The sequence below is a fragment of the Triticum aestivum genome, chromosome 2D, assembly GCF_018294505.1.
Source record: "Triticum aestivum cultivar Chinese Spring chromosome 2D, IWGSC CS RefSeq v2.1, whole genome shotgun sequence".
In the NCBI taxonomy this organism is placed as follows: domain Eukaryota; kingdom Viridiplantae; phylum Streptophyta; class Magnoliopsida; order Poales; family Poaceae; genus Triticum; species Triticum aestivum.
Genome location: NC_057799.1, coordinates 450,774,812 through 450,795,898, shown reverse-complemented (window position 1 = coordinate 450,795,898; position 21,087 = coordinate 450,774,812).

The window sequence follows — 21,087 nt, the reverse complement described above, 5'->3', positions numbered from 1 at the left end:
AGCATATGAATAAGCAGAGAAATTCTTCGAGGACTTATGAACATAATGATTAGAAGAATAATGCTCATATTCATAGCCCTTAGCTCTTTTCTGTGAAACAGAGTTGTTAGCACGATGATGTTCATATGAGGACTTTGATCCTTTTGAGGAATATGATCCACGTGAGGAATTCGATCCGTATGAGGACTTGGATCCATATGAAGAATTTGGTCCATATGAAGAATTTGATCTGGGGTTCCTATTCTTCACAGGTGGTGTCATGAGGACATTCACCTGAAGACTTTCAAGGCACCTTTTGGGAACCCAGATTTTCTTCATAGGAGAACCGTTCCTGCAGTTAGTGCCAACATATCTAGCAAATACTTCACCATTCTGATTTTTAAACAGTTTATAGTTGGAGTCAAATGACTCATCAGAAGAATGAGAAGATTCACATGTAAAGCCAGATAAATTAGATGGATCAACTGGAGGTCCCTTTGCAGCAACCCATGAGGTTTTGGGGTACTGCTCAGGCTTCCAATATGTACCATCAGCATTGAGTTTCCTCTCAAAGGCAATACCCTCTTTCCTAGGGTTCCTGTTGAGGATCTGCTTTTTAAGCACATCACAAAGAGTCTGATGCCCTTTGAGGCTTTTGTACATGCCCGTCATGTACAATTCTTTCAGCCCTGCATCATAAGTGATACTAGCAATGTCCTCAGATGAGGAATTAGTGATAGCAGAGACAATTGAAGAATTTGTAGCATTAGAAGCATTTGAACATTCAGGTGAAGAATTAACAGATTCACGTTCAATGCATTTCAAACATGGAGGAACAAATTCTTCCTGAGCAACGCTGATTTGTTGAGCAAGTAATGAATCACGCTCCTTCTGAAGAACTTCATAACTCACTCTTAGCTTCTCAAGATCTTGCTTTCTTTGAAGAAATTCATAAGAAAGCTTCTCATGATCAGATAAGGGAGTGTTATGTTGATCTTGAAGGGTGTCATACTTAGTATGAAGTCTCTGAAGACTTTCAGCCAAAGCTTTTGACTGATCCATTTCTTCACCCAACATATCATCGCTCTTATTTAGCATGTATTGAACTTTTTCCAAAGCTCTTTGTTGTTTAGTGGCAAGGGAAGCAAGTTTGACATAGCTGGGTCCAAATTCATCACCAGATTCATCATCACTTGACTTGGATAGGTAGCATTCAGTTACCTCAGCACTTTTTGCCATAAGGCATGATGAAGAGCATGATGATTCTGGTCGAATGTCATCGCTTTGACAGATTCCTTGCAGTCCTCAAACCAAGGATCATGACGGGTTCGATGACCTTCATAGACCTCAGAGAGACGGTCCCAGATAAGCTTCGCATGATTGAGATGCATGATGTTCCTGAACTGATTTTTAGACAGATAGGAGCAGATGACGTCCTTCGCCGTGAGGTTGAGAAGAGTGTACTTGCGAATGTCATCAGCTTCCGCCGTCTTGCACAGATCGGTAAGACCGATCTCAGTGACGGTCCACAGTTCGCTGTTCATCGCCATGAGGCGCTTCTTCATCATGGCCTTCCACTTGGGATACTCGTGACCGTGAAAGATGGGGCATGTCACTTTCTTCATACCTGCGGTCGACATAACTAAAACTCCAGGCGGTTAAACCAAAATCACACAGAACAAGGGAGTACCTTGCTCTGATACCAATTGAAAGTGCGTTATATCGACTAGAGGGGGGTGAATAGGCGATTTTTATGAATTCTTCACTGAGGAATTTGCCAGTGAGGAAATTCCTTAGCGAAGAACTACTTGCAGCGGAATAAGTACTCAAAAGTATGCATAGCAGAACACAAGCATGGTCATCATGATGAAATGAAGACAAGCACAGAGTACAGAAAGCGTAAACACAGGATGAAGACAAACAGACTGAAGAAATTGAACTGAGGAAATTGAGAGAGTCTTCAGTCAAAGTCTTCAAACACAGATATGAATAAGTGCACAACACAGTTATGAGGAAATGAAAGAGTTGAGGAAATAGAACCAGTAGGCTTGGTGAAGACAATGATTTGGTAGACCAGTTCCAACTACTGTCTCAGTTGTACATCTGGTTGGAGCGGCTAGGTATTTAAACCTGAGGATACACAGTCCCGGACACACAGTCCTCACCATATTCTCCTTGAGCTAAGGTCACACAGACCTCGCCCAATCACTCGTGGTAAGTCTTCAGGTGACTTCCGAACCTTCACAAACTCGGTCACTCGGCGATCCACAATTCCTCTTGGATGCTCTAGACCATGATGCCTAACCGTCTGGAAGAAGCACAGTCTTCAAAGGTAACAAGCGTCGGATCCACGCAGGATCAATCTCTTCAGTGATGCTTAATCACTTTGGGTTTGTAGGTGTTTGGGTTTGGGTTTTCCTCACTTGATGATTTTCGCTCAAAGTCCTCGGAGGATGGGATGCTCTCAAATGACAAGTGTCAGTTTCTCTCAGAGCAGCCAACCAGCTAGTGGTTGTAGGGGGCGACTATTTATAGCCTAGGGAGCAACCCGACATGATAAGACATAAATGACCTTCAATGATATGACCGTTAGGTGGGTAGATATTTTGGGACAGCTGGCGCATAGCACAGCAACGGTCGGAAATTTGAGTATCAAATTCCTCAGGGCTATCATGTTCCTCACTGTGTAGGCAATCCGCACTAGCGAATTCCTAACTCCTCAGTCAGAGCAAATTCCTCAGAGACCAGAAGAACTTTGTCTCTGTCACTGAAGAATATGACTGAACTGTATGAGATTTCCAATGGCTTCACTCGAAGGGATTGGTAGGTGTAGGATTTTGAGTTGAGCATCACATGGAAATTTTTCCTTAGTATTTCCTCGACCCCCTTTAACAGTACGGTGTTTCCTATGACTCAAGAAAGGGAAAATGAAACTACGAACACAAAAGTCTTCACGCTTCATGTTCCTCAAATGAATACCAAGTCTTCAAGGTCACACCAATTTCTTCACTTTCAAAGTCTTCAGAAAGTCTTCAGAAATCCAAAGTCTTCAGTCGAAGAACTTCATTTTTAGGGGTCGAGTTTCTCTGTAAATATCAAACTCCTCATAGACTTATAGACCTGTGTACACTCATAAACACATTAGTCCCTTAACCTATAAGTCTTCAATACACCAAAATCACTGAGGGGCACTAGATGCACTTACAAGGACGTCTTCAAAATACCGCTCGGGTGTGAGGTGCTCCTTGCCCTCAGGCGGTCCCTCGGTCACAAGCTTGATGGCGTCCATCTTCGCCCACCACACCTTGACGCGGGCGAAGGCCATGCGCGCGCCCTCAATACAGACCGACCGCTTGACAACGTCCAGCCGAGGGCAGGCATTCACCAGCCGCTTCACGAGCCCGAAGTAGCTGCTGGGTATAGCTTCGGCAGGCCACAGCCGGATTATGAAATCCTTCATGGCCAGTTCGGCCATCCTATGCAGCTCGACCAGCTGTTTTAGTTGATCGCTAAAGGGCACTGGATGTTCTGGCGCAAGGTATTGCGACCAGAACAGCTTCTCCGTTGAGCTCCCTTCTTCGGGTCGGAAGAATACCGCAGCGTCTGACATGCTGCGCGGCAGATCCGCAAACGCCCCTGGAGAACTCCGAATCCGGGTTAGTAAGAAATACTTCTTCTTCTCATACTTGCTTTGCATACTAAACGCCTTACCCGTCGCGATTTTCTTGGCCTCCTGGATCTCCTGGAGGGCGCCCTGGGCTTCAACCCGGGCATCTTCCGTGCTTTGGCGAGCCTTGGCGAGTTCGGTCTTTTGAACCGAAACATCGCGCTCCAAGGTCTCGCATTTCTTCACGGCATCCTGGAGCTCTTGCTTGACCTCACTGAGATGGGCCTCGTGCTTTTTGCGCGCGACTTGCTCCTTAGCATCTTTCTCCTCGGCGTCGGCCAGTGCTTTCTTAAGGACCTCGACCTCGGTCGCTGCACCTATGAATATCAGGGCACTCTGGTCAACACACATCATTCCTTCTTCCTGAAATATACAGCAGGTCATTACATACCTTGCTTGTCTTCTAGCTGCTTCCTTGCTTGGCCAAGCTCGTCCTCGGCCCGCTCTAGTCTCTGCTTCAGCCCGGAGACTTCGGCAGTGTGTGCGGTCGCAGCTAGCAATGACGCCTGCTTAAGCACATAGGCGCATATGGTTAGTCTCCTGCGAAAAACTGTTTGATCCTCTGTCCGGCTCTTCTTTCCGAACACCGGACAGAGTCTCAGGGGCTACTATCTATACTGTGACGTTCTTTTTATAAAATCACGTCGCTTACGTCAAAACCTCTCAGCAGGCTGCTGCAGGCTTCGGTCAGTCCGCTCTTGACGGAATGAACCCTCTCAATCACCGTACCCATAAGGATACGGTGTTCATCCAGAATGGAAGCGCCTCGTAGCGCTTCCAGCAGATTATCCGGTGCCTCTGATTGGACAGAGGTCACCGGCGGAATAGGCACACCCCCTTCTTTCGAAGGAGGTTGCTCGGCAGATTCCGGGGCCGTATGGATCTCCGGAATCGTATTCGGCTGGGGGCCGAACTGGGCAAGGCCCCCATCCCCAGTCTCCATGGGGGTCTACTCCCCCATATGTCCGGCGACTGAGGTTTCGCCCGCTGGCGCCGCCTTGACAATCTCCTGAGCCTCTCCCTGGCCGGGAAAGGTCCTTCGGGACAGCACCTCGGCGTCACCCTTGGCCTGGGGAGAGTGAGCTGTCGGTGGTGACTCACTGGCCATCGCCTTTGAATCCAGCGAACCCCCCGATGAGGATCGCATGGAGCTGTCGCGGGCTGGACTGCAATAGCATAATTTAACATATTAATACCGTGAAGCAGAGAGGCCGGATACATGGACATATGCAGGTTTTTAGTACTTACGATGCGGCCAGGGGCTTGTTTCGGGGGCGTCGCTCCGAGCTGCTGTCGATATCCCACGCGGAGTTATCCGCAAGGGGGCCCTTCCCCCTCTTGGGCGCCTCTGCCTCCAGATTTGTGGAGGCCGCCCACTTCTTCCCCCCCCCATCAGGGGGAGAGTTGCTTTCTTCCTCCTCCTCGTTTGTCGTGTTCGGCGGCGGAGGAGTGGGTCTTGTCTTCGGACGACGCGTCCGAAGCTCCCTTGCGGCGGGGGCCACTTTGGACCCCATTGGCCTTCTTCTTGGCGTTCTTCTCCGGCGCTTGATAGGGCGCCGGGACCAACATCTTCGCCAGGAGCGGGATGACTGGTTCTTCGGGTAGCGGAGCCGAACATTGAATCCGCTCCGCTTTCTCTGTCCATACCTGAAAGAATAAATTAGTAAAGTTTAGTCATCCTCATTGAACAAGCAAGTAGAGGATGCACCTTGAGACGTGAAGGACTTACCGCACTGGCGGGATGGGCAAGATCGTGCCCGCGGTCCGAGTATATGGCCGGCGGCTTCTCATTGCCCTTAAAAAGCAACTTCCAGGCATCTTCGTGAGTGGTTTCGAAGAGCCTCTCCAAGGTTTGGTGCTTCTCCGGATCAAATTCCCATAAAGGGTAGGTTTAGCTTTGGCAGGGGAGGATTCGGCGAACTAGCATCACCTGGATCACGTCGACAAGCTTGATGTTTTTATCCACCATGCTTTGGATGCACATCTGCAGCGCTATCAGCTCATCCGACGAAGACCAATTTGGGCCCTTCTCTATCCAGGAGGTGAGCCGCATTGGAGCTCCGGACTTAAATTCGGAAGCTGCGGCCCAGGTGGCATCGCGGGGCTCTGTGATATAGAACCACAGCTTCCGCCACTCCTTGACGGTCTCCACAAAAGTACCTTTGGGTCATGTGACATTGGGCAGCTTGCTCACCATGGCGCCTCCGCACTCCGCGTGCTAGCCATCCACCACCTTCGGCTTCACGTTGAAGATCTTGAGCCATAGTCCGAAGTGGGGTTGGATGTGGAGGAAGGCCTCGCACACGACAATGAATGCCGAGATATTGAGGAAGGAGTTCGGGGCTAGATCATGGAAATCTAGCCCATAATAGAACACAAGTCCGCGAACGAACGGGTGGAGAGGAAACCCTAACCCGCGGACGAAGTGAGGGATGAACACCACCCTCTCGTTGGGCTTCGGGGTGGGGACGATTTGCCCCTTGGCTGGAAGCCGGTGGGCGATTTCTTTTGCTAGATACCCGGCCTCCCGAAGCTTGGTGATGTCCTTCTCCTTAACGGAGGAGGCCATCCACTTGCCTTGCCCTCCAGATTCGGACATGGTTGAGTGTGTCCTTGAGGCGGAAAAGGTGAGGACTTGGGCGCTGGAGCTCGAGAATGGAGGGGCAGAGAAAGAGAGAAGGCGTGGGTGAAGAAAGGGAATCCTTATCTCCTTATAAAGGCAGTGGATATCAAGCGCCTCCCCACTCGCCTTAAAACTCGCCTGTTCCCAAGGGCTGTGTAAACAGCACGGTTAGATTACCCACGCCTGTATTGATGAGAATCCCGCAACAAGGGGACATGATCTTTGCTTCGACAAGACGTGCCAATGAAAACCGCGTCTTGAAACGCGGAACGGCAGACGAAAACGGTTCGAAATGATGACCGGATAGACGTGATGTCACGTTACAAAAAGTTGTCAGCGGATTGGACTCGTGAAATATTATACTCTCTGCGGTGGTGTGTGGTACTTGTGTTGCATCCGGACACGATCGTTGCGTCCGAAGACCATCTTGGAGTTCAGGAAGGGGAACCCGCCTTGCAATGCCGAAGAGAATCTGCGCGCCGGACACCTCGTCATTGAAGCCTGGTTCAGGGGCTACTGAGGGAGTCCTGGATTAAGGGGTCCTCGGGCGTCCGGCCTGTGAGCCATGGGCCAGACTAATGGGATGTGGAGATACAAGACCGAAGACTCTCTCCCGTATCCGGATGGGACTCTCCTTGGCGTGGAAGGCAAGCTTGGGGACCAAATATGAAGATTGGCTTTCTCTATAACCGACTTTATGTAACCCTAGATCCCTCCGGTGTCTATATAAACCGGAGGGTTAGGCCCGTAGGGCCGAAGACTCATAATCATAGTCATACAGGCTAGACTTCTAGGGTTTTAGCCATTACGATCTCGTGGTAGATCAACTCTTGTAACACTCATATTCATCAAGATCAATCAAGCAGTAAGTAGGGTATTACCTCCATAGAGAGGGCCCGAACCTGGGTAAACATTGTGTCCCCTGTCTCCTGTTACCATCGACCTTAGACGCACAGCTCGGGACCCCCTACCCGAGATCCGCCGGTTTTGACACCAACAATCCCTTCCCGCCTTCCTTTGGGAAGAGGACCAAGGCAACTATAAGTAGAGCAGCACCACCACCGTAGAGAGGGGGACCGGATCGGATCCATTCCATCCTCACACCCACCAGCTCACTCGAGCACAAGAACACACCTCCTCCTAAGGTTGTTCTCCCACTGTACTAGTTCATCCTCAGCCCCTCGAGGCCAATCCACCACAAAGAAGGAGTAGGGTTTCACCGCAAGGTGGCCCGAACCTGGGTAAACTATTGTGTCCCGTTTCCTTCCTATTCATCGAGCTAGGCCATGAGATTGGCGGGTAGGCAGACTGGGAAGGTTGAGTTCTTCGCACGCACCCCAGAGTTCGAATCTATCAAGGGTCTGCGGAGCCCAAATCCGACAGATGTGAAGGACAAGACCCATCCCTTAGCTTAGCATATTGATTGTTCGGTTTTATTGCTATTGCTTTCTTCATGTCAAATACATATTCCTTCGATTATGATATTATGCAACTCCTGGATACCGGAGGAATACCTTGTGTGCTATCAAGCATCACAACGTAACTGGGTGATTATAAAGATGCTCTACAGGTATCTCCGAAGGTGTTTGTTGGGTTGGTGATACGTCTCCAACGTATCTATAATTTTTGATTGTTCCATGCTATTATATTATCCATCTAGGATGTTTTATATGCATTTATATGCTATTTTATATGATTTTTGGGACTAACTATTAACCTAGAGCCCAGTGCCAGTTTCTGTTTTTTTCCTTGTTTTTGAGTTTTACAGAAAAGGAAAACCAAACGGAGTCCAATTGACCTGAAAATTGACGGAGATTATTTTTGGACCAGAAGAAGCCCATGGAGCATCGGAGATGGACCAGAAGAGTCGCAAGGCACCCACGAGGGTGGGGGGCGCGCCCCCTACCTCGTGGCCGCCTCAGAGACCCACCTGACTTGTTCGCGACGCCAAAACCTCTTATATATACAGAAACCCCCAGAACATAACCTAGATCGGGAGTTCCGCCGCCGCAAGCCTCTGTAGCCACCGAAAACCAATCTAGACCCGTTCCGGCACCCTGCCGGAGGGGGGAATCCCTCTTCGGTGGCCATCTTCATCATCCCGGTGCTCTCCATGACGAGGAGGGAGTAGTTCACCCTCGGGGCTGAGGGTATGTACCAGGAGCTATGTGTTTGATCTCTCTCTCGTGTTCTTGATTTGGCACAATCTTGATGTATCGCGAGCTTTGCTATTATAGTTGGATCTTATGATGTTTCTCCCCCTCTACTCTCTTGTAATGGATTGAGTTTTCCCGTTGAAGTTATCTTATAGGATTGAGTCTTTAAGGATTTGAGAACACTTGATGTATGTCTTGGATGTGCTTATCTGTGGTGACAATGGGATATTCACGTGATCCACTTGATGTATGTTTTGGTGATCAACTTGCGGGTTCTGTAACATTGTGAACTTATGCATAGGGGTTGGCACACATTTTCATCTTGACTCCCCGGTAGAAACTTTGGGGCACTCTTTGAAGTACTTTATGTTGGTTGAATAGATGAATCTGAGATTGTGTGATGCATATTGTATAATCATACCCACGGATACTTGAGGTGACATTGGAGTATCTAGGTGACATTAGGGTTTTGGTTGATTTGGGTCTTAAGGTGTTATTCTAGTACGAAACTCTATGATAGATTGAACGGAAAGAATAGCTTCGTGTTATTTTACTACGGACTCTTGAATAGATCGATCAGAAAGGATAACTTTGAGGTGGTTTCGTACCCTACAATAATCTCTTCGTTTGTTGTCCGCTATTAGTAACTTTGGAGTGACTCTTTGTTGCATGTTGAGGGATAGTTATATGATCCAATTATGTTATTATTGTTGAGAGAACTTGCACTAGTGAAAGTATGAACCCTAGGCCTTGTTTCAACGCATTGCAATACCGTTTGTGCTCACTTTTATCAATAGTTACCTTGCTGTTTTTATATTTTCAGATTACAAAAACCTATATCTACCATCCATATTGCACTTGTATCACCATCTCTTCGCCGAACTAGTGCACCTATACAATTTACCATTGTATTGGGTGTGTTGCGGACACAAGAGACTCTTTGTTATTCGGTTGCAGGGTTGTTTGAGAGAGACCATCTTCAACCTACGCCTCCCACGGATTGATAAACCTTAGGTCATCCACTTGAGGGAAATTTGCTGCTGTCCTACAACCCTCTGCACTTGGAGGCCCAACAACGTCTACAAGAAGAAGGTTGCATAGTAGACGTCAGTTGGCATTGATTGAGATTAGGATTTGTCACTCCGAGTATCGGAGAGGTATCTCTGGGCCCTCTCGATAATGCACATCATAAGAAGCCTTACAAGCAAAGTGAATAATGAGTTAGTTACAAAGATGATGTATTACAGAAAGAGTAAAGAGACTTGCTGGTAACGAGATTGAACTAGGTATGTGGATACCGACGATCGAATCTCGGGCAAGTAACATGCCCATGGACAAAGGGAATAACGTATGTTGTCATAACGGTTCAACCGATAAAGATCTTCGTAGAATATGTAGGAGCCAATATGGGCATCCAGGTTCCGCTATTGGTTATTGACCGAAGAGGTGTCTCGGTCATGTCTACATAGTTCTCGAACCTATAGGGTCCGCACGCTTAATGTTCGATGACGATATAGTATTATATGAGTTATGTGATTTGGTCACCGAATATTGTTCGGAGTCCTGGATGAGATCACGGACATGACGAGGAGTCTCTAAATGGTTAAGAGGTAAAGATTGATATATAGGACAATGGTATTCGGACACCGGAAGTGTTCTGGAGGGTACCGGGTACTTATCGGGTCACGAGAAAGGAGTTTCGGGCACCCCTGGCAAAGATATGGGCCTTATGGGCCAAGTGAGGGAACACACCATCCCTGGTGCGCCCCTATAGGGGACAACCCTATGAGGAGGAGAAGGAAAGAGGGGAGGGCAAGGAAAGTGTGGATTAGGATTCCTACTTCCTTCCCTCTCCCCCCTCTTTCCTTCCACCTCGGTTATATATGGCAGGGGGGCGTGTGGCTTGGGAGGGACTCCAAGTAGGATTCCTCCTAGTTGGGCACCTCCTATGGCTTCTCCTCCCTCCCTTCCACCTATATATATGAGGAGGGGGGTGCCTAGCACACAACAGACAATTGCCTAGCCGTGTGCGACGCCCCCCTCCACAATTTACACCCTCGGTCATATCTTCGTATTGCTTAGGCGAAACCCTACGAGGATCACTCCACCATCACCGTCACCACGCCGACGTGCTGACGGAACTCATCTACTACCTTGACGTCTTGCTGGATCGAGAAGGCGAGGGACGTCACCGAGCTGAACGTGTGCAGAACTCGGAGGTGCCCTGCGTTCGGCACTTGATCGGTCGGAGCTAGAAGAAGTTCGACTACATGAACCGCGCTGTCAAACGCTTCCGCTTACGGTCTACAAGGGTACGCAGACACACTCTCTGAAGGAAATGTGTCCTAGAGGCAATAATAAAGTTGTTATTTACATTTCCTTATATGATGATAAATGTTTATTATTCATGCTAGAATTGTATTAACCGGAAACTTAGTACATGTGTGAATACATAGACAAACAGAGTGTCCCAGTATGCCTCTACTTGACTAGCTTGTTTATCAAAGATGGTTATGTTTCCTAGGCACAGACATGTGTTGTCATTTGATGAACGTGATCACATCATTAGAGAATGATGTGATGGACAAGACCCATCCGTTAGCTTAGCACTATGATCGTTTAGTTTGTTGCTATTGCTTTCATCATGACTTATACATGTTCCTCTGACTATGAGATTATGCAACTCCCGAATACCGAAGGAACACTTAGTGTGCTATCAAACGTCACAACGTAACTGGGTGATTATAAATATGCTCTACAGGTGTCTCCGATGGTGTTTGTTGAGTTGGCATAGATCGAGATTAGGATTTGTCACTCCAATTGTCGGAGAGGTATCTCTGGGCCCTCTCGGTAATGCACATCACTATAAGCCTTGCAAGCAATGTGACTAATGAGTTAGTTGCGGGATGATGCACTATGGAACGAGTAAAGATACTTGCCTGTAACGAGATTGAACCAGGTATGATGATACCGACGATCGAATCTCGGGAAGTAACATACCGATGACAAAGGGAACAACGTATGTTGTTATGCGGTTTGACCGATAAAGATCTTCGTAGAATATGTGGGAGCTAATATGAGCATCCAGGTTTCGCTATTGGTTATTGACCGGAGATTAGTCTCGGTCATGTCTACATAGTTCTCGAACCCATAGGGTCTGCACGCTTAACATTCGATGACGATCGGTATTATGAGTTTATGTGTTTTGATGTACCGAAGGTAGTTCGGAGTCCCAGATGAGATCATGGACACGACGAGGAGTCTCTAAATGGTCGAGACATAAAGATTGATATATTGTAAGACTATATTCGGACACCAGAATAGTTCCGAGGTGTATCGGGTATTTTCTGGAGTATCGGGGGGTTACCGGAACCCCCCGGGGGGTTATTGGGCCTCATGGGCCTATTGGTGGAAGAGAGGAGGCAGGCCAAGGTAGGGCGCCCCCCTAGCCCAAACCGAATTGGACTAGGGGGGCCGGCCCCGGCCCCTTTCCTTCTCTCCTCCCTCTCCTTCCCCCTTCTCCTTGTTGGAATAGGAAGGGGGGGGCGAATCCTACTTTGAGTAGGATTGCCCCCCTTGGCGCGCCTTCTCCCCTTGGCCGGCCTCCTTCTCCCTCCCCCCGTTATATACGTGGGAGGGGGCACCCCAAAGGCACACCAAGGTTTCTTTTAGCCGTGTGCGGTGCCCCCTCCATAGAAACACACCTCGGTCATATCGTTGCAGTGCTTAGGCGAAGACCTGCGCCGGTAACTTCATCATCACCGTCACCACGCCGTCGTGCTGACGAAACTCTCCCTCGGCCTTAGCTAGATCAAGAGTTCAAGGGACGTCACCGAGCTGTACGTGTGCAGATTGCGTAGGTGCCGTGCGTTCGGTACTTGATCGGTTGGATCGCGAAGATGTTCGACTACATCAACCGCGTTACTTAACGCTTCCGCTTTCGGTCTACGAGGGTACGTGGACACAATCTCCCCGCTCGTTGCTATACTTCTCCTAGATAGATCTTGCGTGATCGTAGGCAATTTTTTTGAAATACTACATTCCCCAACAGTGGCATCCGAGCCAGGTCTACGCGTAGATGTTATATGCACGAGTAGAACACAAAGAGCTGTGGGCGATAATAGTCATACTGCTTACCAGCATGTCATACTTTGATTCGGCGGTATTGTTGGATGAAGCGGCCCAGACCGACATTACATGACCACATTCGTAAGACTAGTTCTACCGCCGTGCTTCGCACACAGGTGGCTATTGGGTGTTTGTTTCTCCAACTTTAGTTGAATCGAGTATGACTACGCCCAGTCCTTGTTGAAGGTTAAAACAGCACACTTGACGAAAAATCGTTGTGGTTTTGATGCGTAGGTAAGAACGGTTCTTGCTAAGCCCGTAGCAGCCACGTAAAATTTGCAACAAGAAAGTAGAGGATGTCTAACTTGTTTTTGCAGGGCTTGCTGTGATGTGATATGGTCAAGACGTGATGATATATAAATTGTTGTATGAGATGATCATGTTTTGTACAAATGGCAGGAGCCTTATGGTTGTCACTTTATTGTATGAAATGCAATCGCCATGTAATTGCTTTACTTTATCACTAAGCGGTAGTGATAGTCGTAGAAGCAATAGTTGGCGAGACGACAACGATTCTTCGATGGAGATCAAGGTGTCAAGCCGGTGATGATGGTAATCATGACAGTGCTTTGGAGATGGATATCAAAGGCACAAGATGATGATGGCCATATCATATCACTTATATTGATTGCATGTGATGTTTATCCTTTATGCATCTTATTTTGCTTAGTACGGCGGTAGAATTATAAGATGACCTTTCACTAAATTTCAAGGTATAAGTGTTCTCCATGAGTATGCACCGTTGCAATAGTTCATCGTACCGAGACACCACGTGATGATCGGGTGTGATAAGCTCTACGTTCACATACAACGGGTGCAAGCCAGTTTTGCACTCGCAGAATACTCGGGTTAAACTTGACGAGCCTAGCATATGCAGGTATGGCCTCGGAACACTCAGACCGAAAGGTCGAGCGTGAATCATATAGTAGATATGATCAACATAGTGATGTTCACCATTGAAAACTACTCCATCTCACGTGATTATCGGACATGGTTTAGTTGACTTGGATCACGTGATCACTTAGATTATTAGAGGGATGTCTATCTAAGTGGGAGTTCTTAAGTAATATGATTAATTGAACTTTAATTTATCATGAACTTAGTACCTGATAGTATTTTGCATGTCTATGTTGTTGTAGATCAATGGCCCGTGCTACTGTTCCTTTGAATTTTAATGCGTTCCTAGAGAAAGCTAAGTTGAAAGATGATGGTAGAAACTACACGGACTGGGTCCGTAACTTGAGGATTATCCTCATTGCTGCACAGAAGAATTACGTCCTGGAAGCACCGCTAGGTGCAAGACCCGCTGCAGGAGCAACACCAGACGTTGTGAACGCCTCGCAGAGCAAAGCTGATGACTACTCGATAGTTCAGTGTGCCATGCTTTACGGCTTAGAACCGGGACTTCAACGACGTTTTGAACGTCACGGAGCATATGAGATGTTCCAGGAGTTGAAGTTAATATTTCAAGCAAATGCCCGGATTGAGAGATATGAAGTCTCCAATAAGTTCTACAGCTGCAAAATGGAGGAGAATAATTCTGTCAGTGAGCATATACTCAGAATGTCTGTGTACCACAATCACTTGACTCAACTGGGAGTTAATCTTCCAGTTGATAGTGTCATTGACAGAGTTCTTCAATCACTGCCACCAAGCTACAAAAGCTTCGTGATGAACTATAATATGCAAGGGATGGATAAGACAATTCCCGAGCTCTTCGCGATGATAAAGGCTGCGGAGGTAGAAATCAAGGAGCATCAAGTGTTGATGGTCAACAAGACCACTAGTTTCAAGAAAAAGGGTAATGGGAAGAAGGGGAACTTCAAGAAGAACGGCAAGCAAGTTGCTGCTCCAGTGAAGAAGCCCAAGTCTGGACCTAAGCCTGAGAGTGAGTGCTTCTACTGCAAAGGGACTGGTCACTGGAAGCGGAACTGCCCCAAGTATTTGGCGGATAAGAAGGATGGCAAAGTGAAATGTATATTTGATATACATGTTATTGATCTGTACCTTACTAATGCTTGTAGTAGTGCTTGGGTATTTCATACTGGTTCTGTTGCTCATATTTGCAACTCAAAACAGGGGCTACAGATTAAGCGAAGATTGGCTAAGGACGAGGTGACGATGCGCGTGGGAAATGGTTCCAAAGTCGATGTGATCGCCGTCGGCACGTTACCTCTACATCTACCTTCGGGATTAGTTTTAGACCTGAATAATTGTTATTTGGTGCCAACGTTAAGCATGAACGTTATATCTGGTTCTTGTTTGATGTGAGATGGTTATTCATTTAAATCAAAGAATAATGATTGTTCTATTTATATGAGTAATATCTTTTATGGTCATGCACCCTTGATGAGTGGTCTATTTTTTCTAAATCTCGATAGTAGTGATACACATATTCATAATATTGAAGCCAAAAGATATAAGTTCAATAATGATAGTGCAACTTATTTGTGGCACTGCCGTTTAGGTCATATTGGTGTAAAGTGCATGAAGAAACTTCATGCTGATGGGCTTTTGGAATCACTTGATTATGAATCACTTGATGCTTGCGAACCATGCCTCCTGGGCAAGATGACTAAGACTCCGTTCTCCGGAATAATGGAGCGAGCAACAGACTTATTGGAAATAATATATACTGATGTATGCGGTCCGATGAGTGTTGATGCTCGCGGCGGTTATCGTCATTTTCTGACCTTCACAGATGATTTGAGCAGATATGGGTATATCTACTTAATGAAACATAAGTCTAAAACATTTGAAAAGTTCAAAGAATTTCAGAGTGAAGTGGAAAATCATCGTAACAAGAAAATAAAATTTCTACGATTTGATCATGGAGGTGAATATTTGAGTTACGAGTTTGGTCTTCATTTGATACAATGCGAAATAGTTTCGCAACTTACGCCACCCGGAACACCACAGCGTAATGGTGTGTCCGAACGTCGTAATCGTACTTTATTAGATATGGTGCGATCTATGATGTCTCTTACTGATTTACTGCTATCGTTTTGGGGTTATGCTTTAGAGACGACTGCATTGACGTTAAATAGGGCACCATCTAAATCCGTTGAGACGACGCCATATGAACTGTGGTTTGGCAAGAAACCGAACTTGTCGTTTCTTAAAGTTTGGGGCTACGATGCTTATGTGAAAAAGCTTCAACCTGATAAGCTCGAACCCAAATCGGAGAAATGTGTCTTCATAGGATACCCAAAGGAAACTGTTGGGTGCACCTTCTATCACAGATCCGAAAGCAAGATATTCTTTACTAATAATGGATCCTTTCTAGAGAAGGAGTTTCTCTCGAAAGAAGTGAGTGGGAGGAAAGTAGAACTTGATGAGGTAACTGTACCTGCTCCCATATTGGAAAGTAGTTCATCATAGAAATCAGTTCCAGTGATTCCTACACCAATTAGTGAGGAAGCTAATGATGATGATCATGAAACTTCTGATCAAGTTACTACCGAACCTCGTAGGTCAACCAGAGTAAGATCCACACCAGAGTAGTACGGTAATCCTGTTCTGGAGGTCATGTTACTTGATCATGACGAACCTACGAACTATGAGGAAGCGATGATGAGCCCATATTTCGCGAAATGGCTTGAGGCCATGAAATCTGAGATGGGATCCATGTATGAGAACAAAGTATGGACTCTGGTTGACTTGCCCGATGATCGGCAAGCCATAGAGAATAAATGGATCTTCAAGAAGAAGACTGACACTGACGGTGATGTTACTGTCTACAAAACTCGACTTGTTGCGAAACGTTTTCGACAAGTTCAAGGAGTTGACTACGATAGACCTTCTCACCCATAGCGATGCTTAAGTCCGTCTGAATCATGTTAGCAATTGCCGCATTTTATGATTATGAAATTTGGCAAATGGATGTCAAAACTGCATTCTTGAATGGATTTCTGGAAGAAGAGTTGTATATGATGCAACCCAAAGGTTTTATCGATCCAAAGGATGCTAACAAAGTGTGCAAGCTCCAGCGATCCATTTATGGACTGGTGCAAGCATCTCGGAGTTGAAATAAACGTTTTGATAGTGTGATCAAAGCATATGGTTTTTATACAGACTTTTGGAGAAGCCTGTATTTACAAGAAAGTGAGTGGGAGCTCTGTAGCATTTCTAATATTATATGTGGATGACATATTGTTGATTGGAAATGATATAAAATTTCTGGATAGCATAAAAGGATACTTGAATAAGAGTTTTTCAATGAAAGACCTCGGTGAAGCTGCTTATATATTTGGCATCAAGATCTATATAGATAGATCAAGATGCTTAATTGGACTTTCACAAAGCAAATACCTTGATAAAGTTTGTAAGAAGTTAAAAATGGATCAAGCAAAGAAAGGGTTCTTGCCTGTGTTACAAGGTGTGAAGTTGAGTTAGACTCAATGCCCGACCACTGCAGAAGATAGAGAGAAAATGAAAGTCATTCCCTATGCTTTAGCCATAGGTTCTATCATGTATGCAATGCTGTGTACCAGACCTGATGTGTGCCTTGCTATTAGTTTAGCAGGGAGGTACCAAAGTAATCTAGGAGTCGATCACTGGACAGCGGTCAAGAACATTCTGAAATACCGGAAGAGGACTAAGGATATGTTTCTCGTTTATGGAGGTGACAAAGAGCTCATCGTAAATGGTTACGTCGATGCAAGCTTTGATACTGATCCAGATGACTCTAAGTCACAAACCGGATATGTATTTATATTGAACGGTGGAGCTGTTAGTTGGTGCAGTTCTAAGCAAAGCGTCGTGGCGGGATTTACCTGTGAAGTGGAGTACATAGCTGCTTCAGAAGCAACAAATGAAGGAGTCCGGATGAAGGAGTTCATATCCAATCTAGGTGTCATACCTAGTGCATCGGGTCCAATGAAAATCTTTTGTGACAATACTGGTGCAAGTGCCTTGACAAAGGAATCCAGATTTCACAAGAGAACCAAGCACATCAAGAGACACTTCAATTCTATCCACGATCAAGTCAAGGAGGGAGACATAGAGATTTGCAAGATACATACGGATCTGAATGTTGCAGACCCGTTGACCAAGCCTCTCTCACGAGCAAAACATGATCAGCACCAAGACTCCATGGGTGTTAGAATCATTTCTATGTAATCTCGATTATTGACTCTAGTGCAAGTGGGAGACTGAAGGAAATGTGCCCTAGAGGCAATAATAAAGTTGTTATTTACATTTCCTTATATCATGATAAATGTTTATTATTCATGCTAGAATTGTATTAACCGGAAACTTAGTACATGTGTGAATACATAGACAAACAGAGTTTCCCTAGTATGCCTCTACTTGACTAGCTTGTTTATCAAAGATGGTTATGTTTCCTAGCCATAGACATGTGTTGTCATTTGACGAACGGGATCACATCATTAGAGAATGATGTGACGGACAAGACCCATCCATTAGCTTAGCACTATGATCGTTTAGTTTGTTGCTATTGCTTTCATCATGACTTATACATGTTCCTTAACTATGAGATTATGCAACTCCCGAATACCGGAGGAACACTTAGTGTGCTATGAAACGACACAACATAACTAGGTGATTATAAAGATGCTCTACAGGTGTCTCCAATGGTGTTTGTTGAGTTGGCATAGATCGAGATTAGGATTTGTCACTCTGATTGTCGGAGAGGTATCTCTGGGCCCTCTCGGTAATGCACATCACTATAAGCCTTGCAAGCAATGTGACTAATGAGTTAGTTGCGCAATGATGCACTACAGAACGAGTAAAGAGACTTGCCGGTAACGAGATTGAACTAGGTATGATGATACCGATGATCGAATCTCGGGCAAGTGACATACCGATGACAAAGGGAACAACGTATGTTGTTATGCAGTTTGACCGATAAAGATCTTCGTAGAATATGTGGGAGCAAGTATGAGCATCCAGGTTCCGCTATTGGTTATTAACCGGAGATGAGTCTCGGTCATGTCTACATAGTTCTCGAACCCGTAGGGTCCGCACGCTTAACGTTCGATGACGATCGGTATTATGAGTTTATGTGTTTTGATGTACCGAAGGTAGTTCGGAGTCCCGGATGAGATCACGGACATGACGAGGAGTCTCAAAATGGTCGAGACATAAAGATTGATATATTGGAAGACTATATTCGAACACCGGAATAGTTCCGAGGTGTATCGGGTATTTTTCGGAGTACCGGGGGGTTACCGGAACCCCCCGGGGGGTTATTGGGCCTCAGGGGCCTATTGGTGGAAGAGAGGAGGTATGCCAAGGTAGGGCACGCGCCCCCTAGCCCAAACCAAATTGGACTAGGGGGGTCGGCCCCCCTTTCCTTCTCTCCTCCCTCTCCTTCCCCCTTCTCCTTGTTGGAATAGGAAAGGGGGGGCCGAATCCTACTTGGAGTAGGATTGCCCCCCTTGGCGCGCCTCCTCCCCTTGCCCGGCCTCCTTCTCCCTCCCCCCTTTATATACGTGGGAGGGGGGCACCCCAATGGCACACCAAAGTTTCTTTTAGCTGTGTGCGGTGCCCCCCTCCAGAGAAACACACCTCGGTCATATCGTTGCAGTGCTTAGGCGAAGCCCTGCGCCGGTAACTTCATCATCACCATCACCGTCGTGCTAACGAAACTCTCCCTCGGCCTCAGCTGGATCAAGAGTTTGAGGGACGTCACCGAGCTATACGTGTGCAGATCGCGGAGGTGCCGTGCGTTCGGTACTTGATCGGTTGGATCGCGAAGACGTTCGATTACATCCCACGTTACTTAACGCTCCCGCTTTCAGGCTACGAGGGTACGTGGACACACTCTCCCCGCTCGTTGCTATGCTTCTCCTAGATAGATCTTGCGTGATCATTTGCAATTTTTTTGAAATACTACGTTCCCCAACACTCTCCCCTTCATTGCTATGCATCTCCATGGATAGATCATTGTGTGTGCATAGATTTATTTTTGTTTTCCATGCAACGTTTCCCCACACCGGATCTGTCCAAGGCTGCTTTTGAATACTTCTCGGCTTCTTTGGGGACGCACGGCGACAGATCTTTCACCCTCAACCTCGACGCCATTGACCACGGCCGAGATTTTGACCTGTCCTCCCTTGAGGAACCGTTCACCTCCGATGTGATCTGGGAGGCTATCCAGAAGCTCCCCTCTGGCAAGTCGCCTGGTCCGGATGGGTTCACAGTCTAGTTCCTCCGCTCGTGTTGGGATATCATTAAACATGACCTTTGAGATGTCTTCGACAAACTCTACTCTCACAATGGTTGGGCGTTCCAGCGACTTAATGAGGCTCTCATCACCCTTCTGCCAAAGAGGTCGGATGCGGCAACACTCTTCGACTATCGGCCGATTAGTCTCATTCACTTGGTGGCCAAGCTCTTCACCAAGGTCCCATCGCTTTGCCTTGTGCCTAGGCTTGGGGAACTTGTTTCCACTAACCAGAGCGCCTTCATTGCTGGAAGAAGCGTCCATTACAATTTCCTCCTTATCCAGCAAACGGCGCGGTAGCTGCACCAACTTAAGCATCCTCAGGTCCTTTTGAAGCTGGACATTGCATGGGCATTCGACTCGGTCTCCTGGCCCTTTCTTCTTTAGGTCATCCAACACTTGGGCTTTGGTTCTCGTTGGCGAGAATGGGTGTCCATCCTCATATCCACTGCATCTACACGTGTCTTGATCAACGACACTCCAGGCCCTCTGATCGCCCACTGCCAAGGTCTCCGGCAGGGTGATCCTATATCCCCGATGCTCTTAGTCTCGGTCATTGACGCCCTCAATTTGCTACTCTAGTTTGCTGTTGCGTCCGGTGTCATTCATCGGCTTACCCATCATCACACTGCTTCTATTTCCCTCTTTGCGGACGATGTGGTAGTCTTCTGCCATCCCAGTACTTCCGAGCTCGTCACGGTCAGCAAACCTTTGGATTTCTTCAGGGGACCGGCCTTCGAACCAACTTTGCCAAATGCGTGGCCATGCCAATACAGTGTGCCACCTCTGTGGTGGATTCCATTGGCACAACGCTTGCTTGCCAAGTAGCCTCCTTCCTAGCTCAATACCCGGGCCTCCCCGTCCCCAATTGGAAGGTCCGCTCCCACATGATGCCTCTCATTGATAAGCTCCTTCGCAAGTTGGCTATTTGGAAGGCTGAGTTACTCACGCATGGTGAGCGCCTTGCCTTGGTCCGACAAGTGCTCTTTGTCATGCCCATCCATATCCTCCTCGCGATGGCGCTCTCTCCCCGATCCTCAAGAAGGCGAATAGAGTCATCAGATACTTTCTCTGGCTAGTCGAAAGGATACCCGCGCCGACTCCTGCCTCGTCAGTTGGGCACGCATCTACTGCCCACTTGAGATCGACGGCCTCGGCATTCGCCTTCTGCACTGCGTTGGGATCTCCCTCCAAGTCAGGTGGCTTTGGCTTCAAGCCACGGATTGTGCATGACCCTGGTCTCATCTTCAGTTACCCCATGATCCCGAGGTGTTGCAGATTTATTGGGCATCCACGTCCTGGACAGTTGGCAACGGTGCCTCCTTTCACTTCTGGGTTGACTCCA